The sequence below is a fragment of the Phyllobates terribilis genome, unplaced genomic scaffold (assembly GCF_046119375.1).
Source record: "Phyllobates terribilis strain yellow unplaced genomic scaffold, ASM4611937v1 Scaffold_1__5_contigs__length_1240528914, whole genome shotgun sequence".
NCBI lineage: Eukaryota > Metazoa > Chordata > Amphibia > Anura > Dendrobatidae > Phyllobates > Phyllobates terribilis.
This window is the reverse complement of record NW_027362761.1, coordinates 612213239-612238209: the sequence shown is the minus strand read 5'-3', so window position 1 is coordinate 612238209 and position 24971 is coordinate 612213239. Positions and strand designations below refer to the sequence as shown.

Here is a 24971-nt window from a genome sequence, read left to right as displayed (position 1 = left end):
TAAGGGTAACAGGAGAAATTGCACCATGCAGTTTGTTGTGCAATTTCTCCTGAGTTAGCAGATACCCCATATGTGGGGAAACACCACTGTTTAGGCGCACGGCAGGGCTCGGAAGGGAAGGAGCGCCATTTGACTTTTTGATTGTAAAATTTGCGGATGTGCCCCTGATGTGCCTGAACAGTGGAAACCCCCCACAAGTGACACCATTTTGGAAACTAGACACCTCAGGGAACTTATCTAGATGTGTGGTGAGCACCTTGAACCCCCAAGTCCTTTACAGAAGTTTATAACATGAAGCCGTGAAAATAAAAAAATCAAACTTTTTCCACAAAAATGATGTTTTAGCCCCAATTTTTTTATTTTTACAAGGGTAAGAGGAGAAAATAGACCCCAAAAACTTTTGTGAAATTTCTCCTGAGTACACCAATACCCCACATATGGGGAAAATATAGTGTTTGGGCGCACGGCAGAGTTCAGAAGGGAAGGAGCACTGTGTGACTTTTTGAACTCAAAATCGGCTGTAATTGAGAGCGGACGCCATGTCGCATTTCAGGAGCCCCCTGATGTGCCTAAATAGTGGAAACCCCCCACAAGTGACCCCATTTTGGAAACTAGACCCCTCAAGGATTTTATCAAGCGGTATAGTGAACATTTTGAACCCAGAGGTACGACACAGAATTTGATAACATTAGGTCATCATATTGAATAAGTTGTCATTAGTCTTGAGCGCAAGTGCTCGCTACTTGAGTTTGCATCGGGTACTCAGGTATGCACCATGTATCGCGTGTGCTCGAGTGACATGCTCGAGTCGCTGCTCCGCATGTTTCACGGTTATTAGACACCCCAAAAAAACCATGCGGGGATCGCTCTTGCATGGCAGGCAATCCCCGCGAGGTTTTTTTGGCCGCGAAGCATATGGGGCGGAGACTCGAGCATGACACTCGAGCACCCGCGATACTCAGTGCATACACGAGCACCCGATGCAACCTCAAGTAGTGAACACTTGCGCTCAACACTAGTTGCCATATCGTCTTTTTTTTTTTTACTTTTGAAAAAAAAACCCATCCCTAACCCCAACCCCAGCCCTAGCGTTTATTTTCTACGCCGTTCCTCGTGCGGTATAAGTGATTAGACGACTTTATTCTTCGGGTCGGTGCGATTACAGTAATACCAGATTCATATGGGGTTTTTATGACTGACAGCTGTCACACACTAAAAGACGCATTTTTTGTAAAATCTAGTTTTTGCATCGCCATATTTTAAGAGCTATAATTTTTCCAGATTTTGGCCGACCGAGTCATGTGATGGCTTGTATTTTGCGGGATGACTTGACGTTGTTATTGGTGCCATTTTCAGGCATGTGACATTTTTTGATCACTTTCTATTCCAGCTTTTGGGAGGCAAAATAAACAAAAACCAACAATTCAGGAATTGTTTTTTTTTTTTTACATTTTTTTATTCTGTTCCGTGTGTGGTAAAATTGATGAGGTAGCTTTATTCTTCGGGTCAGTACGTTTACAGCGGTACCACATTTATATAGTTTTTCTGTGTTTTGGCGCTTTTACACAATAAAAGCTATTTTATAGAAAAAAATATTTTTTTGCATCGCTTTATTCTGAGAGCTATAACTTTTTTATTTTTCGGCTGATGGAGCTGGTTGGCGGCTTGTTTTTTGCGGGACAAGATGACGTTTTCAGCGGTATCATTTTTATTTATATTCATCTTTTTGATCGCATGTTATTCCATTTTTGTTTGGCGATATGATGATAAAGCATTGTTTTTTGCTTCGTTTTTTTTTTTTACCGTGTTCACTGAAGGGGTTAACTAGTGGGACAATTTTATAGGTCAGGTCGTTCCGGACGCGGCGATACCAAATATGTGTACTTTTATTGTTTGTTTTTTTTTTTTTTATAATAATATTTATTGATGGGTACATCAATTCTTTTTTTTTATTTTTTTTTATAATATTTTTACAATTTTTTTTTTTTTTTTTCACTCTGACAGTTTTTTTTACTTTTTTACTTTGTCCCAATGTGGGACTTTCACTTTTTTTATTCTGATCGCCTGCATAGCATAGGCTCCATCCCTGTGAAATGCAGGCTATCAGCGCTGCACAGTGAGAAGATAGTTTGGTCATGTACTGCGCATGACCAAAAAAATCTTCCTGCTGTCTGGTGACCCGGATGTTGTCATGACGACATCGGGTCGTCATGGCAACATCCGGGAAGCCGCGGCAGACAGCGCTGGAGGCCAGAAGAGGAGGTGAGTATTGCGATCACCTCCCCTTAGCCACCGCAATGCTGCGATCGACTTCGATCGCAGCATTGCGGGGGTTAATGTGCCGGGAGCGGTGCGGGACCGCTCCCTGCACATAGTACCGGGTGTCAGCTGTGACAATCAGCTGACACCCGGTGGCGATCGCGCCCGCACAGCCTGTGTGCGTGCACGATCACCATGACGTACTAATACGGGTCAGGCTCTTAAAGCCCAGGGCACAGACGCGTATTAATACGTCATGGGTTTTAAAAGGGGTTAAAAAAACACAATTAGGAAAATTAAAAATGTGCTTATTAAATCATTAAGAAGAGGTGTGAATGCGGCCCAGTTATTCATCGGTGCGCAACCGGACTCTGTACAAGAGCAGCCGCGCCATCACCGGACGCTTCTGCTGTGATGTGAACGGCGGATAAAGCTTCACTGCACCGGAGATTTCATACAATATCACACACCGGTCATCGTCAGGCGCCGCTAATCATAGTCACATGCCAATCATCATCGTCATACGCCAGTCATCATCATCACACGCCGGTCATTATTACACACCTGTGGAAACATCTACAGGAATCTCCTCCTTCCCGTCACTCACACACGGCTGATCCTCCCTCGTCATAACTTCTTCTTCTGTCTCATCCTTCACTTTATTCTTAGTCAGATCTTCCTCCTGATATATGAGATGTAACAATCAGCACAATACAAGAAACCACCAAAATCTGTGACATCTATGACCTCGATCAGAAATGTCCCCCCTAATACAGATCCGGTACAGGGCTCAGCGCCGTCTACCTGATGACTCTCCAGGATGTTGTGATTCTCCTCTGGACAGTCCTGGGGATACAGAGGACGGGGACATCTCTCTGGTGGATTTCTCCTCCTGGATCCATCTGTAGGAAACACACAGTGACGGAATAGATTGTGTCATGTGATGAGATGATGGGAGTAGTAGTAGGTGACCACAGACATGACGGTCTCCCCTCCTCACCCTGCTGATCGGCCCATATTGCGGTCGCCCCTTGTGCTCCATGTATAACCTCAACCTTAATATCAATCAGATCTTCACCCTAAAAAGAACAATGTAAGATGAGCTCAGGTCCCATCACTTCATGGTCAGATGTTGTGGGGACTTCAGTGTCATCTACCTGATGATCCCCCGGGATGTTGTGATTCTCCTCCGGACAGTCCTGGGGATACAGAGGACGGGGACATCTCTCTGGTGGATTTCTTTCCATGAGTCCATCTGTAGGAAACACATAGTGACAGAATACAGTGACATGTAAAAGTTTGGGCTCCAATGGTCAAAATTACTGTTATTGTGAACAGTTAAGTTGAAGATGAAATAATCTCTAAACGGCCTAAAGTTAAAGATAACATTTCCTTTGTATTTTAGGCAAAACAATAAACAATAAATTATATATATTTTCATCTTTTACATTTTAAAAAAAATTCAAAAAGGAAAAATGGTCAAATGCAAATGTTTTGGCACCCGGCAAGGTTAGTACCTAGTAGCGCCCCCTTTTGAAAGTATCACAGCTTGTAAATGCTTTTTGTAGCCAGACAAGAGTCTTTCAATTCTTGTTTGAGGGATTTTCATTCATTCTTCCTTGGAGAATTCTTCCAGTTCTGTGAGATTCCTGGGGCGTCTTGCATCGTCTGCTATTTTGAGGTCTAGCCACAGATTTTCAATGCTGTTCAGATCAGTGGACTATGAGGGCCATTGTAAAACCTTCAGCTTGCGCCTTTTGACGTGTGTTTAGTATCATTATCATTTGCCATCCTCTTTTCACCTCCAGCTTTTTTGCAGATGGTGTTATGTTTGCATCAAGAATTTGCTGAAATTTCATGGAATCCATTCTTCCCTCTACCCGTTCCCTGTGCCATTGGCTGCAACACAACCCCAAAGCATGATTGATCCACCACCATGCTTAATGTAGCGTCGGCGTCCCTGCCTCCTGCTAGGCAGGGACGCAGTTCCCCTCACCTCTCCGCTCCGTGCCTGGCGTCTTCCTCCCGCTCTGCTGGCAGCGCGCGCTGCTTCCCGGCCACGGTGCTTAGGGCGTGCGCGCACGCACGCTCCCCCTTTCTTAAAGGGGCCGCGCGCGCCGTCCTAAGGAGTCCCCGGCCAATGGCCGGAGGACTTCACCATATATAAGGCACCTCCTCCAAAATGGAGGTGCCCGAACAATGTTGTTGCAAAACCTTCACTCTGCTTCAGCCCTCAGGTCCCGTTACCAGTTACCTGCCAGATTCCTGCTTGTTACCTGCCAGTCACCTGCCAGATTCCTGCCTGTTACCTGCCAGTCACCTGCCAGATTCCTGCTTGTTACCTGCCAGTCACATGCCAGATTCCTGCTTGATACCTGCCTGCTATCTGCTTACCTGCTTACAAGCCTGCGGTCCGACGGTCTGCCTTCCGACACCTGTCAGTCTGTCTATGGATCAGTCTGCCCGCTCACCTGGGAGCGCTCACCTGCTACCTGCCTGCTAGCCTACCTGGAGGCTCTGCCGTCACTTGCCGTGACCACCTGCCTGTCCAGAGACTCTTGCCCGCTCAACTGAGAGCGCCCACCTGCTACCTGTCTGCTAGCCTACCTGGAGGCTCTGCCGTCACTTGCCGTGACCACCTGCCTGTCCAGAGACTCTTGCCCGCTCACCTGGGAGCGCCCACCTGCTACCTGTCTGCTAGCCTACCTGGAGGCTCTGCCGTCACTTGCCGTGACCACCTGCCTGTCCAGAGACTCTTGGCCGCTCACCTGGGAGCATCCACCTGCTACCTGTCTGCTAGTCTACCTGGAGGTTCTGTCGTCACTTGCCGTGACCACCTGCCTGTCCAGAGACTCTCGCCCGCTCACCTGTGAGCGCTCACCAGCCACCTGCCTGCTGTCCTTCTACCCAGAGACTGTCCCTGTCACTTGCCGTGACTACCTGCCCGTCTTCCCTGGGAGCCACCCGCTTCCTTACAAGGACCGCCCCCTTGTATAGTCGCTCAGAGGTTCCACCTCCCAGACTCGTTACAGTTTGCTCGGGCCATGGAACCTGGTGGCACCCAAGCTCCCTCGCTCTCGGACCTATGTCATGAACTTTCCCGTCAGAGGTCCCAACAGGAGTCCATCCTGAGTCACCTGCGTGGTGTTAACTCCCGCCTGGACACATTGACTACCTCTTCGGGAGCTGCCTCCACTCGCACACTTACTACCCCGGCACCGCCGCAGCCCATCAACACCATGGCATCTCTTCCCGGTCCCCGCCTCTCCGCCCCTCCTCGTTTTGGCGGAGATCCCAGCCAGGCACGGGGCTTCATTAACCAGTGCACTCTGCACTTCGAACTGTTGACACACCAGTTTTCCAGCGACCGAGACAGAGTAGCCTTCATCATGTCCCATCTCACGGGAGAGGCACTGGCTTGGCTAAATCCTCTATGGGAGAGAGGAGACCCCCTGGTGTCCAACCTGCCAGCCTTTCTCACGGCCTTCCGGAAAGTCTTCGACGAACCAGGACAGAAGACCTCATCCGCATCATCTCTGCTACGCCTCCGTCAAGGAAATCTCTCCGTGGGCCAATACGCCATACGGTTCCGTACCCTTGCTTCGGAGCTGGCCTGGGATAACGACGCCCTGATGTCTGTCTTTTGGGAGGGTCTGTCCGGCCGTATTAAAGATGAACTCGCCGGTCGGGACATTCCTACCACTCTCGACGACTTAATAACACTTGCCACCCGGATTGACATCCGGTTCCAGAAGCGCGCCAAAGAGGTCACCCGTGAGAGGAGGTTTCCACGTCTAGCCCCTACCTTCCAGAAACCTGTCACTTCTCCCGTTACTACCCAGGCGCACTCACCTGAGCCTATGCAGGTCGACCAGACCAAGATGGTCAAAACCCGTCAAGAGTTACGCCGTGCCGAGGGGAGCTGCTTCTACTGTGGCAGTAAGGACCACCGGATCCGTACCTGCCCGGAGAGGTCGGGAAACGCCTGTGTCTAGGATCGCTCAGAGAGGTCGTCCTAGACAAGAGTAAACCCTCTCCATCTCTGTTGCTGTCGGTCTCTATCATCTGCGGGGAGAACCGTTATTTTGAACTAGCCCAACTTGACTCTGGAGCTGCCGGAAATCTCATTTCTCAGTCTCCGGTAGAGAAATACCGCATTCCCACCAAACCTCTAGCTGTACCCTTATCTGTCGCTGCCGTGGATGGGGGCCTCTTACCACATCCCATCCAACTCATCACCGAATCCATAACTCTGCAGGTGGGAATGCTGCACTCTGAGAGCATCTTCTTTCATGTTCTGCCTGGACTCTCTCACGCCCTCTTGCTAGGCCTACCTTGGCTTCAGAGACATGCACCCGTGCTTGACTGGCAGACCGGAGAAGTCCTTCGCTTGGGACAGGACTGCCATAAGACTTGTTTAGTTCCCGTCCATCCTGTCGGTCCTTCTCCTACTCCAGCCAATCTACCTGGTCTTCCGGCTCTTTATTGGTCGTATGCGGACGTCTTTAATAAAAAGGAGGCAGAGACATTACCCCCTTATAGACCATACGACTGCCCAATCGACCTGATGCCCGGCGCTACTCCTCCCCGTGGGCGCATTTACCCTTTGTCCGCTGCTGAGACCCGATCCATGTCAGAATATATTGAGGAGAATCTGGCCCGGGGATTCATCCTGAAATCTACTTCCCCGGCGGGAGCAGGCTTCTTCTTCGTCAAAAAGAAGGACGGCTCACTCCGTCCCTGTATAGACTATAGAGGCCTTAACCAGATCACGGTGAAGAATAAATACCCCCTTCCGCTCATTCCGGAATTATTTGACCGTCTGAGGGGGGCTAGAATCTTCACCAAGCTGGACCTCCGTGGGGCGTATAACCTGGTCCGTCCGTATCCGTCAGGGGGATGAATGGAAGACGGCATTCAACACCCGGGACGGTCACTATGAATACCTGGTAATGCCCTTCGGTCTCTGTAACGCTCCCGCCGTCTTTCAAGAGTTGGTCAATGACATCTTCCGGGACCTTCTCTACTCCTGCGTAGTGGTGTACCTGGACGACATCTTGGTCTTCTCTCCGGATCTCCCCACACACCGGAGGGATGTTCGTCAGGTTCTGCTCAGGCTCAGGCAGAACCACCTCTACGCTAAATATGAGAAGTGCCTCTTTGAGCAGACCTCGCTTCCGTTTCTGGGCTACATAATCTCTCAGACCGGCCTACGAATGGATCCTGAGAAACTGTCTGCCATCCAGAAGTGGCCCCGACCAGAGGGGTTGAAGGCTATTCAGCGGTTCCTGGCTTTCGCCAACTACTACCGCCTCTTCATACCGCACTTCTCTTCCCGGACTGCCCCAATCTCTGCGCTCACCCGTAAGGGCACTAATCCCAGAGAATAGCCGCCCGAAGCAGAGGAAGCCTTTCTTTCCTTAAAACAGGCTTTCTCTTCCGCCCCGGTGCTGCATCGTCCGGACGGCAACAAACAATTCTTCCTGGAAGTTGACGCCTCCTCCTCTGGAGCCGGAGCGGTACTTACCCAAAAGTCACCTTCCGGAAGAATGGTAACTTGCGGCTTCTTCTCCAAACTCTTCTCCTCTTCTGAGCGCAATTATTCTATAGGAGATCGAGAGTTATTGGCCATTAAGCTGGCACTGGAGGAGTGGCGTTACCTGCTCGAGGGGGCTTTTCACCCGGTAATTATTTACACGGACCACAAGAACTTGGCTTACCTCCAGAGCGCCCAGAGACTTAACCCGCGCCAAGCCCGGTGGTCCTTGTTTTTTGCCCGCTTTGATTTCGTTCTTCATTTTCGCCCGGCAGACAAAAACATCAAAGCTGACGCCTTGTCCCGATTCTTCCTGGTGTCTGATCTAGAGGAGGAACCGAAGCACATCATTGATCCCGCCAGAGTAATGCAGGTGGCTCCCGTGAATCTAAATCGTCTCCCTCCCGGTAAAACGTTCGTAACAGAACCTGATCGGAAGAAGGTCCTACTCTGGGGTCACTCGTCTAAGCTAGCTGGCCACGCCGGTCAGAAAAAGACCCTCCAGCTTATTACCCGGCATTACTGGTGGCCTACCCTGCACAAGGATGTAATAGACTTTGTTTCAGCCTGTGTGTCCTGCGCCCGCAACAAAGTTCCGAGATACCTGCCAGCCGGTCGCCTCCTTCCTCTTCCAGTACCTGCTGCCCCGTGGCAGCATATAGCTATGGACTTTATAACGGATCTCCCTGTCTCTGCCGGTTGTACGGTCATTTGGGTGGTCGCTGACCGCTTTTCCAAGATGGCGCACTTCATTCCCCTGCCGGGTCTCCCGTCTGCACCCGAACTGGCTAAAGACTTTATCCGCCACATCTTCCGTCTCCATGGCCTGCCCCTCCACATCGTGTCGGATCGTGGGGTTCAGTTCACCTCACGCTTCTGGAGAGCCACATGTAAGCTGCTTGACGTCACCCTGGACTTCTCCTCCGCTTACCACCCACAGTCCAATGGTCAAGTGGAGCGGATCAATCAGATCCTGACCAGTTACCTCCGGCACTTCGTTAATGCCCACCATTCGGACTGGGTGGATCTCCTACCATGGGCCGAATTCTCTTACAATAATCACGAGAGCGAATCTTCCTCCAAATCCCCGTTTTTTGTAGTCTTCGGTCAGCATCCTCGGATCCCATTTCCCGTCTCCACCTCGGTGGACAATCCGGCTGCGGAATCTCTCATTAGCGAATTCTCCTCCATTTGGGAGAGTACCCGATCCGCACTCCTTCAGTCGTCCGAGCGGATGAAAAAACACGCTGACAAAAAACGCCTGGATCCTCCACAATTCCGTCCTGGAGATAAAGTCTGGCTCTCGTCCAAGTATGTCCGGCTCAAGATTCCCTCCTACAAGTTAGGGCCTCGGTTCATCGGCCCACTGGAAGTTATCAAACAAATCAATCCGGTGGCCTATAAATTGAAACTCCCGGCCTACTTACGGATCCCTAACTCCTTCCATGTATCTCTTCTCAAACCCGTGATACTTAACTCTTTTTCCAAGTCTACAGGTACGCCCCCTGCTCCGGATTCCGCTGAGAACGAGTTTGAGGTAGAGAACATTCTGGCCACGAAAAGGGTAAGAGGAAAAACCTTTTTTCTGGTAGATTGGAAGGGGTTTGGTACTGAGGAGAGAACGTGGGAGCCCCGGGAGAACATCCATGCCCCTCTCATCCTTGATAAATTTCTCTCTGGCCTAAAAAAGGGGGGGCCTAAAGGGGGGGTACTGTAGCATCGGCGTCCCTGCCTCCTGCTAGGCAGGGACGCTGTTCCCCTCACTTCTCCGCTCCGTGCCCGGTGTCTTCCTCCCGCTCTGCTGGCAGCGCGCGCTGCTTCCCAGCCACGGTGCTTAGGGCGCGCGCTCCCCCTCTCTTAAAGGGGCCGAACGCGCCGTCCTAAGGAGTCCCCGGCCAATGGCCGGAGGACTTCACCATATATAAGGCACCTCCTCCAAAATGGAGGTGCCCGAGCAATGTTGTTGCAAAGCCTTCACTCTGCTTCAGCCCTCAGGTCCCGTTACCAGTTACCTGCCAGATTCCTGCTTGTTACCTGCCAGATTCCTGCCTGTTACCTGCCAGATTCCTGCTTGTTACCTGCCAGTCACCTGCCAGATTCCTGACTGTTACCTGCCAGATTCCTGCTTGATACCTGCCTGTTATCCGCTTACCTGCTTGCAAGCCTGCGGTCCGACGGTCTGCCTTCCGACACCTGTCAGTCTGTCTATGGACCAGCCTGCCCGCTCACCTGGGAGCGCTCACCTGCTACCTGCCTGCTAGCCTAGCTGGAGGCTCTGCCGTCACTTGCTGTGACCACCTGCCTGTCCAGAGACTCTTGCCCGCTCACCTGGGAGAACTCACCTGCTACCTGCCTGCTAGCCTACCTGGAGGTCCTGCCGTCACTTGCCGTGACCACCTGCCTGTCCAGAGACTCTTGCCCGCTCACCTGGGAGCGCTCACCTGCTACCTGCCTGCTAGCCTACCTGGAGGCTCTGCCGTCACTTGCCGTGACCACCTGCCTGTCCAGAGACTCTTGCCCGCTCACCTGGGAGCATCCACCTGCTACCTGTCTGCTAGTCTACCTGGAGGTTCTGCCGTCACTTGCCGTGACCACCTGCCTGTCCAGAGACTCTCGCCCGCTCACCTGGGAGCGCTCACCAGCCACCTGCCTGCTGTCCTTCTACCCAGAGACTGTCCCTGTCACTTGCCGTGACTACCTGCCCGTCTTCCCTGGGAGCCACCCGCTTCCTTACAAGGACCGCCCCCTTGTATAGTCGCTCAGAGGTTCCACCTCCCAGACCCGTTACACTTAATGGTTGGCGAGATGTTCTTTTCCTAAAATTCTGTGCCCTTTTTTCTCCACACAACTTTGATCATTGCTCTATTTTAACCTCATCAGTCCACAGGACTTGTTTCCAAAATGCATCAGACCTTCTTAGATGTACTTTTGCACTTCTGACACTGAATTTCATGGTGAGGTCGCAGGAGAGGTTTTCTTCTGTTGACTCTTCCATGAAGGCCATATTTGTGCAGGTGTCTCTGAAGAGTACAACAATGTACCACAACTCTGGAGTCTGCTGAATCTTTCTGAAAGTCTTTTGCAGTCAAGCAGGGATTAGCCTCTCTAGCAATCCTATTGAAAATTCCCTTGGTCTTCCAGACCTTATCTTTCCCTCCACTGTTTCTGTTAACTGCCATTTCTTTATTACATTTTGAACCAAAGAAAGGGCAACTTGAAAACGCTTTGCTCATAGCCTTCTCCTGCTTTGTGGGCCTCCATCATTTTCAGAGTGCTAGACAACTGCTTAGAACAGTGTTTCTCAACTCCAGTCCTCAAGACCCACCAACAGGTCATGTTTTCAGGATTTCCTTAGCATTGCACAGGCAATAATCCCATCAACTGAGCAATACTAAGGAAATCCTGAAAACATGACCTGTTGGTGGGTCTTGAGGACTGGAGTTGAGAAACACTGGCTTAGAAGAAGCCATGGCTGCGGTTATTTTGGCACATTGTTAGAGTAGGCTGGGTTTTTATAAAGCTGGGCCTTTTCTAACGATGATAGTGAACGAGCCATAACCCTAACAGGCTAAGTAAGGTCTGAATCATTGGTAAAAGTTATCTGAGCACACAAATGTCCCAGGGTTACATAGTAGTTACATAGTTTATAAGGCCGAAAAAAGACAAGCGTCCATCCAGTTCAGCCTATTTCTTGTGCACTGCAGCTATTCCGCAGCGTTGATCCAGGGGAAGGCAAAAAAAAAACATGCGGTATAGGCCAATTTACATCATTGAGGAAAAATTCACTTCCCGACTCCAATCTGGCAGTCAGATTAAATCCCTGGATTAATTAACTACGCATAAGATGTAATTTTATTGTTCTCAAGAAAGGCGTCCAGGCCTCTCTTGAACTCATTAAGTGAGTTGGACATCACCACTTCCTCTCCCAGAGAGTTCCAGAGTCTCACGTCTCTGACTGTAAAGAATCCCATTCTATGCTGGTGCAGGAACCTCCTTTCCTCCAGACGCATAGTGTGCCCCCTCGTCTTTGTCGCCATCCTTGGTATAAACAGGTCATGGGAGAGATCTCTGTACTGCCCCCTGATGTATTTATACATGTTTATGAGGTCTCCCCTAAGCCTTCTCTTTTCCAACGTAAATAGGCCTAATTTTGACAACCTCTCTGGGTATTCTAGTCCCTCCATTCCCTTTATTACCTTAGTCGCCCTCCTTTGTACCCTCTCTAGCTCCAATATGTCTTTCCTGAGCACCGGAGCCCAGAACTGTGCACAATATTCTAAGTGCGGCCTTACCAGCGCTTTATACAGAGGAAGAACAATGTTCTCATCATATGCCCCTATTCCTCTTCTGATGCATGCCATGACTCTATTTGCCTTCGCAGCTGCTGCCTGACACTGGGCACTCCAATTTAATTTGCTGTTAACCAAGACGCCCAGGTCCTTCTCCATGTCAGATTTCCCCAACGCTTTCCCATTTAATATGTATGGGTGACTGCTGTTTTTCTTTCCCATGTGCATGACCTTACATTTATCGGCATTGAACCCCATTTGCCATTTTTTGGCCCAACTCCCCAATTTATCTAAATCCTCCTGTAGCTGTGCCCTATCCTCATCTGTATTAACTACTTTACAAAGTTTAGTATCATCTGCAAATATTGCTATTTTACTATGCAACCCTTCCACTAGATCATTAATTAATATATTAAATAATATAGGGCCCAAGACAGACCCTTGAGGCCCCCCGCTAGTAACCCTGACACCCCCTGAGCTTACTCCATTGATAACCACCCTCTGCTTTCTATCACTCAGCCAGCTATTTACCCACTTGCACACATTATCCCCCAGATCAAGCATTCTCATTTTATATACCAACCTTTTGTGTGGCACGGTATCAAACGCTTTGGAGAAGTCCAGGTCTACAACATCCACTGACACTCCCCGGTCCAGCTGTGAGCTCACCTCCTCGTAGAAGGCGATCAGGTTTGTTTGGCAGGAGCGATCCCTCATGAATCCATGTTGATATGGAGTTAGACAGCTATTATCATTAAGATATTCTACAATAGCATCTCTAAGAAATCCTTCAAACAATTTACCCACAACAGACGTTAAGCTGACTGGTCTATAGTTCCCAGGGTCACTTTTAGATCCCTTTTTGAATATTGGTACCACATTTGCTTGGCGCCAGTCTAGTGGGACAGTCCCTGTCCATAAAGAGTGCTTGAATATAAGATACAGCGGCCTGTCTATCACATTACTTAATTATTTTAGTACCCGGGGGTGTATGCCATCTGGGCCTGGTGACTTGTCTATTTTGATATTATTTAGGCGTTTCTGAACTTCCTCCTGGGTTAGGTGGGTGATATTTAGCGGAGGATTTACTTTATCACTCTGCAATTCCTCCGATAAATTGTTTTCTTTTGTGAAAACAGTGGAGAAGAAGCTATTGAGTAGGTTTGCTTTACCCTCATCGCCCTCTAGGATTTTACCCAGGTTATTTTTCAATGGGCCAACTCCATCAGTTTTAATCCTTTTACTGTTTATATAGTTAAAGAACAGTTTGGGATTCGTTTTACTTTCCTTGGCAATTAGTCGCTCTGTCTCCTCTTTTGCTATTCTTATTTGTTTCTTACAGATTTGGTTTTTTTCCCTATAAGATATTAGCGCTTCCTCGCTGCCTTCTTGTTTAAGTTTACCGAAAGCCCTTTTTTTGTTTTAACATTGCCCTCTTGACTTCCTTATTTAGCCACATTGGCTTCCTCCTATTCCTAGCCCTTTTATTCCCATAAGGTATGTACCTTCTACAGTGACTATGTAGGACTGTTTTGAAAATTTCCCATTTTCTATCCATGCTCCTATTACTAAAGATACTCTCCCAGTCTATAAGGTGAAGGGCATCTTTTAGCTGATCAAACTTTGCCCTCCTGAAGTTCAGTGTTTTTGTGACTCCCTTGCTGGGCACCCTACTGAAGCACATGTGGAATTGTATAATGTTCTGGTCACTATTTCCCAGGTGCCCCCCGACCTGCACCTCAGTTATTCTGTCTGGCCTGATAATACAAAGGAAATGTGTCATCTTTAACTTTAAGTCTTTAAGAGATCATTTCATCTTCAACTTGCTTAACTGGTCACAATAACAGTAATTTTGACCAGGGGTGCCCAAACTTTTACATGCCACTGTAGATTGTGTCATGCAATGATGGGAGTAGTAGTAGATGGCCACAGAACAGACATGACGGTCTCCCTCCTCACCCTGCTGATCGGCCCATATCGCGGTCGCCTCTTGTGCTCCATGTATAACCGCAACCTTAATATCAATCAGATCTTCATCCTAAAAAGAACAATGTAAGATGAGCTCAGGTCCGATCACTTCATGGTCAGATGTTGTGGGGACTTCAGTGTCATCTACCTGATGATCCTCCGGGATGTTGTGATTCTCCTCTAGACAGTCCTGGGGATACAGAGGACGGGGACATCTCTCTGGTGGATTTCTCCTCCTGGATCCATCTGTGGAGACACAGAGACTGAATACATGACCTGCCGTGTATCTGTCTATATATGAGACTCGTCTCTCAGAACCGGTAATTCTATGTTTATGTATCAGGGAATAAATTACATTGTTGTGGTCCTCACCACCGGTACCGAGGTCCCAGCACATTGTGGGCCCCAAGTATGAAGTGATAATCAGCGATGCCAAACCCTAATGCTCTCTGCTCTGCACTCGGAAGATGAGGACCCTGAGGAGAGGGATTGAGAAGACCCTCGTCAGTCAGATGAAGGAATCGTAGTAGGAAAACTTCTCCAAGTTTTGTCTCCACCACAGACTCCAACAGGGATGGAACCACAGAGGAGCTGGAGAAAGCTCCACATTTCCATCCATTGGTTTCTTCTCTCCTAATTCACTGTATGGAGATTGGGGGAAGGACGGTGACCATTTACCAGTATTGTATTTTTGAGAGCTCATGATGTCACCATGAGGACACGGCCTCCCTCCTGGACAGGATCCTCTGGGATCACTCTAAGAGGAGAGAACCTGATCTATTAAAAGATGAGTTATTGCGTTTTTCTTCTCCTTTAAATAGAGATAAATCTCAACATCCGCCTCGGTATAAACACTTAAATAAGCAGCAAGTTCTGCGTTTGTCTCTAAAGGAGGAAAAAAGGGCACATGTACGACTGACGGATGAAGTCACCGCACCCGGAAGGACGGTGTTGTGGGGAGCACCCGGTACACAGCGGTTAGTACCTATCAATGTGTAGAAAGGACAACTAGAGAGCCGGCACCGGGGTCATGGGCGCTTACTGATGCACACGGGGAGCCAAGGAGAGATTGTCTGGTCAGACTCCACAGAAAAGCTCCATAATACATATTCTTCTGAACAAACAACCCTTTAAGGGAGACTTACACTTATTATTACCACCAGACCAGGATCTCAGATTGAAGTCCCCATTATTTTTGCTTTCTCTCCCAAAATGAGAACAAACGTATTTTTTATAAAAGAAAAAATATATATATTATTTGGCAGTTTCACGTCAGGATTTATCGCACACGGTAAACGCCAAAAGAAAGAAACACATCAAAAACACCTCCCCAAAACTGCAATGAAAAAACAACGATCAAAAAAGTCACCAACAAAAAGGTCAGCGGCCATTCAAGAAGAGAAGCCCTCACACAGCTCCGATAAAGGAAGATAAAGTGATGGGTGTCAGGAACAGTTCTGAAAATTTAACCCATAAATTATATTCTAAAAAAACAAACCCGACAAGTTTGGAATCGCAGTAACTGTACTGACCAGGAAAATGGCAGCGACGTCGTTCTTACCGCCCAATAAATGCTGAGAAACAAAACCCAAAAAGTAAATGTGGGAAAGTGTTTTTTTTTTTTTATTAACTGTTTGACCTCATCTGGAATTATTTCCTGTTTTTCGGCACATTATATGGTAAAATGCACAATTCATCCCGCTCTCATCCAGGAGAAACATTATCCCCTATAGAGAGGAGCGCGCGGTGATCCGACCTCCTCCTCCAGTGCGGAAAGTTCTGTGCTTGTCCGCCTGCAGAGCGAGGGGTGAATAGACGCGGGGGCCGGGAACTGCTGGAGCCTCCATGTCAGGCTCTGGGGGGTGAATAGACGCGGGGGCCGGAGAACTGCTGGAGCCTCCATGTCAGGCTCTGGGGGGTGAATAGACGCGGGGGCCGGAGAACTGCTGGAGCCTCCATGTCAGGCTTGGGGGGGGGGGGATCGGCTCCACCACGCTCCATCTTTATGTCAGGACAGCGACTCATGTTTCGGGGTCTGAGGGACGGTCCGGTGCCGATATTTATCCAGGACTTTGTGCTCAGTACGGAGAAAGTGATTTGTCACAAAGAAGAATGAACGGAGGAGGCCAAGGAAGGTCACACAAGTGTCAGCCAAGAGGGAGGAGCCGGACGCCCGACCACGACTGATGACGACATTGAGCCTGCACCGATTCTGAGGGACGGACGAGCGACAGCGGATTAGGGGGAAAATCATCAGTAAATTAACCCCGACTCTGCTGAGTAACGATCCACGACAGACTCAGATACCGAAAGATCTCACAGGAGAGAACGGACAGAAGCGCTGGGACATCTGCAGACAAAATGTGACCGATGCTCTAAGGAAGGTGAAAGATTCTGAAAGAAGCCGCCGAGGACGAAGACTCAAGACTGATGAAGACGACAGCGGAGAAACCGCGACTCACAGATCAGAAGAGAATAATCAGGGAATGAAAGCTGTGAGAAAATGTAGAGAAAACCAGAGCAAGTCTGGAGAAAAATCATCTATTATAGGACGAGGCCGAGAGACGTCATCACATCCACCGGAGCCAACAAGAGTCTCCTCTCACCTGGTGATGTCAGAGGCCGGAGCTCCTCCATCATCACCTCCTGGTACCGATCCTGGTGTCCTTCTAGATACTCCCACTCCTCCATGGAGAGATAGACAGCGACGTCCTGACACCTTATAGGAACCTGACAACAACGACACCGCCATCACGCAGAATCCTCCAGTGCTGTCCTGTACAATGTCCCAGCAGTCACCTCTCCGCTCATCACCCAGAATCCTCCAGTGCTGTCCTGTATAATGTCCCAGCAGTCACCTCTCCACTCATCACCCAGAATCCTCCAGTGCTGTCCTGTATAATGTCCCAGCAGTCACCTCTCCGCTCATCACCCAGAATCCTCCAGTGCTGTCCTGTATAATGTCCCAGCAGTCACCTCTCCGCTCATCACCCAGAATCCTCCAGTGCTGTCCTGTATAATGTCCCAGCAGTCACCTCTCCGCTCATCACCCAGAATCCTCCAGTGCTGTCCTGTATAATGTCCCAGCAGTCACCTCTCCGGTCATCACCCAGAATCCTCCAGTGCAGTCCTGTATAATGTCCCAGCAGTCACCTCTCCGCTCAGCAGCTCAATCATCTTGTTGCTGAGCTCTAGGATCTTCTTCTTCTTCCTCTCATGTATCGGGGGGTGCGGGGGAGGCTCTGTGATGGGGTCCGGGCTCCGACCTCCTGACTCCTGGAGATGGATGATGGGAGTCACACCCTCCCCCGGTGTCTTCCTCACTATTGTGTAATCCTGTGTATGGAGAGAGACACTTAGGGAGAAGAATTCCTTCCCGACTCCAGATCTGACAATCAGTAGAAATCCCGAGATCAATAACCGTCTCCAGTAATCTGGGGCCATAACCTGGAATATTATTACACTCAGGACAGACATCCAGGCCCCTCTACAGCTCTTATAGGGAATCCCCATGACAACTCCTCCTGGCAGAGAGCTGCACACAATCACTGCTCTTACAGTAAAGAATCCTTCTCTTCCTCTTCTGGATTTCCTCTTCACGATGTCGGACTTGTTACATAACACAATAAAGCTGATAGAAATATAGAGGAGTTACCTCTCCGCTCAGCAGGGAGATGATCTCAAGGGTGAAGTGTAATAATCTTCTGGTGGTCTCGTCCTCGTCCATCCTCGGGGTCATTCAGGTGAAGGAGGGATGAGCACTGGATCAGCTGGAGGGATCTCGTCCTGCCGGCGTCTTCATGATAAAGGAGAAGATGGAGATCACAGGGGACGATATAACGACAATCACTGAATTCTGCCCCAAATATCCGACATTTATCAGGAAGAATCTGGAGGAAAAGACACAAACTCCACCGCGGCCTCCTCCACCGACCTGACCGCTCATTATCAGTCTTGTAGGAGGAGGTCGGTCACCGTTGTAACAACACCGCCAGCGGGGGAAGGTCACCATGGTAACAACACCGCCAGCGGGGGATGGTCACCGTGGTAACAACACCATCAGCGGAGGAAGGTCACCGTGGTAACTCCACCTCCAGCTGAGGGCGGTCACCATGGTAACTCCACCTCCAGCGGGGGACGGTCACCGTGGTAACTCCACCTCCAGCGGGGGACGGTCACTGTGGTAACTCCACCTCCAGCGGGGGGCGGTCACCGCTGTAATTACACCTCCAGCGGAGGACGGTCACCGTGGTAACTCCACCTCCAGCGGGGGTGGTCACCGTGGTAACTCCACCTCCAGCGGGGGTGGTCACCGTGGTAACTCCACCTCCAGCCGAGGACGGTCACCGTGGTAACTCCACCTCCAGCGGAGGACGGTCACCGTGGTAACTCCACCTCCAGCCGAGGACGGTCACCGTGGTAACTCCACCTCCAGCGGAGGACGGTCACCGTGGTAACTCCACCTCCAGCGGAGGACGGTCACCGTGGGAACTCCACCTCCAGCGGAGGACGGTCACCGTGGTAACTCCACCTCCAGCGGGGGACGGTCACCGTGGTAACTCCACCTCCAGCGGGGGACGGTCACCGTGGTAACTCCACCTCCAGCGGGGGACGGTCACCGTGGTAACTCCACCTCCAGCGGAGGACGGTCACCGTGGTAACTCCACCTCCAGCGGAGGACGGTCACCGTGGTAACTCCACCTCCAGCGGAGGACGGTCACCGTGGTAACTCCACCTCCAGCGGGGGCGGTCACCGTGGTAACTCCACCTCCAGCGGGGGCGGTGAGGTGAGGAGGAGCCGCTGCACATCCCCCATACAACACTGAGGAGCCGCAGTCACATGGAGCAGGAGCCTCCACAGGAACAGCTCTGATCTCACCCCACACTCTCCTCTCACAGATTCACCACAAACCCTCCCTGTAATCTCACCGGAATGGCGGGAAGCGGAAACCTGCTGCTGGCTGATACCAGAGAGCAGGAGCTGCACACAACCAGGACGGAGCTGCTGCACTGAGAGCGGGAGGACCTGTGGTGACGTCACCGCCATGTGATCAGGGGCGGAGCTCAAGAGAAAAGTGGTGAAGGCCCTGTATTGACGTCAGCGTCATGTGTTCAGGGGGCGGAGCTCAGGGTTAGAAGTTGTGAAGGACCTGTGGAGACGTCACCGCCATGTGATCAGGGGGCGGGGCTCAGGAGAGAGGTGTTGAAGGCCCTGTGGTGACGTCTTCGCCATGTGATCAGGGGGCGGGGCTCAGGAGAGAAGTGGTGGTGAAGGACCTGTGGTGACGTCATCGCCATGTGATTAGGGGGTGCTCCGGCGTCAGGCTCCGGGGCGGCTGCGATGTTCCAGCAGTGGATGGATTAGTAGCGATGTCCTCTGTGCGTCTCTGTCTCCTGCGGACTCTGACGTGTGGGGCGTCTTTCTGACCTGCAGCGTGTGAACGTCTCCTGTGGCCTCTCCCCATAGTCTGACAGCAATGAGGAAAGTCCGCAAGTGAAGGAAACAAAATGTCGCCGCTCAGTTACATAATGAGCAGAAGCCGCGCGGCTATACTGCAGTGTCGGGGTGCAGCGGCTCCTCACCGTCTGCACAGAGGCGTAGCTGGGGGTTTTGGTTCGGGGGGGGGGGGGGGGGGGGGTGACACTTCTGAGTGGGTCCCTAACCAGGTAACCCTGATTACAGCTATGGTGGCGCACTCTAATAGCGCATGTCGGGGAACCTCAGCAGATGAAAGCGCTGTTACTGAATATAATCTCTATACAAAGACCAGCACTGATACTACCGCCATATGGTGACATATAGTGGAAGATACCAGTCCTGCAGAACATATAGGAGATTACAGTACAGTTATATATAAAACTGTGAGTGAAATACGCTCTTCAAGGCCTTCCGAACTCCAAATATTAAAATATATTTTCGAGATCTCGAGGAAATCAATACCGCACAGCCTTGCATGCTGCACTAGAAAAGACTTCTGCTTTATTAGCACATGTGACACTTTAAATAGGTTCAAAGACAAAGGAATAGTTCCCTCTGACCTATGAACCAATAGTAACCTTAGGGAAGTGAATAGTAATGTGAAACCTCCCCGCTCATCAATGTTACTTGATAATCACTACATAGGACAAAATGGAGACCACAGACAAACAAGATGGATTCTTTTCTCACATTTCCCCGTCATAAATATATTAAGGATCTCTCTCTCCCGCTGAAACCCCTCACCCCCCTCCTCCATACCATTTGTCGGAGCAGAAAAGCTGACAATCTAAAGAGCTGTCTGTATGCAAATTAGCACACACATGAGAAGGGGCTAAGAGGCAAATGCCAGTACTGGCAAACCACCCAATTAACATGCGAGTGTATTTTCCCATGGCACAGGCCTGCGATAAATCTCCACCTAGGTGAGAAGGTTGTATTCCCGTGCTTCAAAAGAATTCAACAGAACTCTTCAGTCTGGCCGGCACCGATGCGAAATATGGAATATCTGAAGTTCCATAATTCCAATAATAATGGTACACATTTTTAGTTGCAGGGTCAGCTAAGGAAAATATGCTTATTTTTCCGTATCTGTGAGCCCCTTCGGTGAGCTGTAATGCAAAAGTAAAAAATAATAGACAGCAGCTATGTCATGTGTGGTCTCTAAAGAAAGGTAAATTCATAATGGAAAATATGGTCTCACTTGCAAGCTTCTGCGATCAACCAGTGATAAAAATATATGGCTTCTGCGATAACTTAATAAAATATGAAGGCTGGAGCCCAGCCCACATGATAACATCATAGGGGAGTGTGTGGGCCGGCCACCCTTCGGCCTAAAAGACCCGCCCGAAGATGGGTCAGAGCTCATTGTTTGATAAAGGTCAATTGGAGTGCCCCCCCCCCCTCCATCTGGACTGAATCGTGTCAGCTATCTTTATAGTAAGTCTTCTATTATTCCTTTTTATTTTGTGTAGCTGTATATTCTGTACTGTATTGTCTCCTTTTGTAAAATCTTTGTATATTTTTCATAAACACTGCCTACCTTTTGGATTAAATGTAAAATTTAATAGTTCTGTTTCTTTTGCTCTGTAATTGTTCCCTCCCCCAAAGCCATATACGCTACCAGAACTCCGGTGTCCGACCAAGCCTGTATTATATTTCAAAGCTGGTTGGTGGTGGCAGCGAATAATAATAATTGGACTATTGTGAAGCTGGAAGTAACCGTACGGGGGCGTATACACACATTCCATGCGTTGGAATCCGGAGGTGTGTACACCATATGCTCTCTGTGCGCTTGCCGATAGCTACGTAGTGAGCAATCGGGATCGTGTGTGCATGAATCCCAGCTCAATCCTGACAGAGTGATGGCAGTGGTGAGATATTGTGTGATCTCCCCAGTGTCGTCACTTGCTTCTCTGACACCCCCTTGTGACCAATTATTGCATCACTGTAGGTATATAGGGGCGCACCAGTTGCATCCTCGGGACTTTCCTACCTGCTTCACCTCAGTTCCATACCTAAACACCTATCACTGTATCACAACAATGGATCTTTTCTTGTTTGGGGTCCATATTATACAACCAGGGGTCCTGTGACACGGTTTTCCTTACATATAGACCTGAGTAACTTAGGTATAACATAGAATAGCACTTTTACGGCTACATATATCAACAAGCAGAATAATAATTGCATACATATATGATCCCTGCGAGCCCCCAACCTAGACCCTAAAACCAATTGGCGAGATTCACGAAAGAGAATGTTTCTCCCCACCAGGAGTCCTTGCTTGCATCATGTTCCTGTAACCACTTATCCCTTATCTCGGCTTTCTTCTGTATATTGTTATGGAGACCCTCTTTTGGTTTAAGGAGAACTTTGGTTTAGACAGCAAAGGGTCTTCACATTGCCAGCAAGATTCAAATTAAGGTACTTCATCGATGAAGGGAGAGAGACAGAATACATGTGACATGCATTGTCAGCAAGTAGTCTTCTGGGTGGCAATCTTGACTCACCAATTTATTAGCTAGACAAAAAAGCGGAACTTTGTTTTTACATACAACTGAACAGACAACGAAAATAGCTTATCAGTAACAAACACATTTCCCTTTTGCCCAACGTAAAAACCTTCTCAGAGATTTAACAGGAAGCCAGTATTTAGTCAGACATTTCACAATGTATGTCTTCAAACACTCAAGCAGAGGCCTCATGGAATAGATAGATTAAATAAATTGACTTTCTAATTTAATAATGATATCTGAATATTAAAATTAACCATAACAATTCCTCCCTTTTTATTATTTTACAAAACAATTTATTCATCAGCTACTTCTCCATGCTATAAAAGCCTGGAGGGGACGAATCCCGTTCACCGACAAATATCTTGCTTGTAAATCTCATCATATATGTTTATAGAAGAAGTGACAATTTGAAAAACAGGGGCAAATCTTGGCTCATGGTCTCTCCCTCTTCCCCATCCTGATACTTTCCTCCCTTTTCTAAATCCACTGGAAGTAGTGTAGCTGGATTTAGAACATTACAGCGTTTGATAGTTATATGGGGAGGTGTATGGAGTGAGACTTCATATTTTGTCAACCTTGATGCTGAGAGGTGACGGGTCTGAGCCTGTTGCAGTATTTCAGATACAGCATGAGGAACTTGAAGTGTGAGGGGGCTTCCTAACACGATGTCCTCTGTCTTTTTAACAAGTTCTGAAGCAGCTGCCACAGCTCTAACACAAGTAGGAGAACCCATAATGACTGGATCAAGGGTTACAGAGTAATACCCTAGAGGGCGCTGCCTACCACCATGTTCTTGGGTAAGGACACCAGATGCATGTCCAGCCTGTTCGTGGCAGTACAAAGTAAAAAACTTGGCATAATTCGGTATACCTAGAACTGGTGAGGCAGAGAGAGTGAGCTTGAGGGTGTGAAATGCATCAATAGCCTCAGAATTAATGGTGAAAGGCTCAGTTTTGAGGCATTGGAACAATGGGGCCATAATACTAGAGGCATTTCGTATCAACAGACGGCAGTACTGGACTAGGCCCAAGAATGCCCGAAGGGACTTGGTAGATCTTGGAAGAGGTATTTTTAATATAGCCTCAATCCTCCCTGGGCTGAGATGCTTAATGCCTGGAGACAGGCAATGCCCAAGGAAAGTGACTGTGGACTTGCACAATTGGAGTTTATCTTTTGAAGCTTTGCACCCATTTTCTGCTAAGAATATCAGCAGAGATTGAGATTCATTGTGACATAACTGCTCAGTGGTGCAACAAAGGAGGTCATCCACATATTGTAAGAGTATGGTGGATGAATCAAAGGGGCACCAGTTATTGAGTACAGTCTTTAGGGATGTGGAAAATAAGGAAGGGGAGTTAGCAGCTCCCTGAGGAAGGACTGCCCATCCATACTGAGCACCTCTGTGGGTGAAGGCAAAATAAGAGGTGCACTCCGTGGACAAGAAGACAGAGAAAAAAGCATTGGCCAGATCAATCACTGTGAAACAGGTGGCTGTGGAGGGGACCTGATTCAGGAGAGTATGGGGGTTGAGTACAAGTGGAGTATCCACTATAGTTACTGCATTAACTGCCCTAAGATCATGTACCATACGATAGGCTACTGGCTGTCCAGGTGGGGTTTTCTTTTTGACTGGGTACAGGGAAGTGTTAAATGGGGAGGTTATAGGAATAACTAGACCTCTTAACAAGAGCTCTTGGACATTCTCATGTATTGCCGCATCCTGAGCAGCACTTAAAGGGTCCTTCTTTATACAGGGGGGTTGGGCACCTGATTTAAGTTTTACAATCACCAGAGGGATGGGTAGTTTTCCTACATCAAGTTTGCTACATGCCCACAATTGACTGGGTATATCCTCAAGCCAAACAGGATGGGAATGAGGTTTAGAGTCTGTATTGTCTAGAACTGTGGGAATTGTTAGGGACAGAAGACTACACAATGTGTCATCATCCAGGGGGGTGGTCATCTTGGGGCCATTTGGAGTGAATTCTATGCAGGCCCCAATTTTCTGCAACACATCTGTTTCCAACAAATTAAAAGGCACATCAGGGGAAACTAAAACCTGGGTTACAATTGAAATTGAGTCACGCAAATTTAACTGGAGAGGAGGAGTCATTTGTAATTTAGTAAGTCGTCCCTCTACCCCTTCACAAGCCACATAGTCGGGGGACAAAATGTCCTCTGGAACATGTTCTTGCATTAATACTGTACGGGCTGCTCCAGTGTCTACCATGAATGAAATAGTTTGTCCCTCCCCCAGGGACAGTGAGTGTGGGTCCCTGGGGGGTGACAACGGGGCAGAGGGAGACATCTGGATTGCCAGTTTCCTATGGAGGGGGCTGGGCAGTGGCTGTTGATGGATAGATGTCCTTTTTGCCGGCAAGACCAACATTCTACATTGCTGCAATCTCTATTTCCTCCTTGGTGGTTACTTCCTCCTCTCCCCCCCATCTTCCCTTCCTGGGCTGCACAGGAGCCAGGTTAACCCTTTTCTTTGACATGCTTTCTAGTTCAGCACCTCGGGCTATTTCCTTTAAATCAACCCATTGCATATTGCGCCACTCCGGGCGACTAGTGCGTCTGCAGTCTGAACCGTAGGTTTAAGACCATTCATAAAACACTGCAACAATAATCTGCGATCCTTATCATCATTATGCTCATATCCAAAATCCAACCATGTTTGTTCTAATACAGAGGCATATTCTGAGACTGGCTGAGCCTTATCCTGTACTACAGTTTGTAACAGGTCTTGTTTTTTATCCTGCTCTTACCGTGCCCAGTTTTGCATCCTTTGTATAAACACCCGACCCGACTCTGATGTATTTTTAATGGCCGGTTCCTGGCCTGGCAGCATCTGAGTAATTTCCATAAGTAAGGGGTCACTGCCTTTCTGCAGAATGACAGAAACTAGGTCATCCCATGTGGCC

At 48.9% G+C, this 24971-nt stretch overlaps 1 pseudogene; it reads right to left on the bottom strand.

The window, feature by feature from the left end:
* Positions 1-24971, bottom strand: part of LOC141153153 (uncharacterized) — a 211748-nt pseudogene that overhangs the window by 54141 nt on the left and 132636 nt on the right.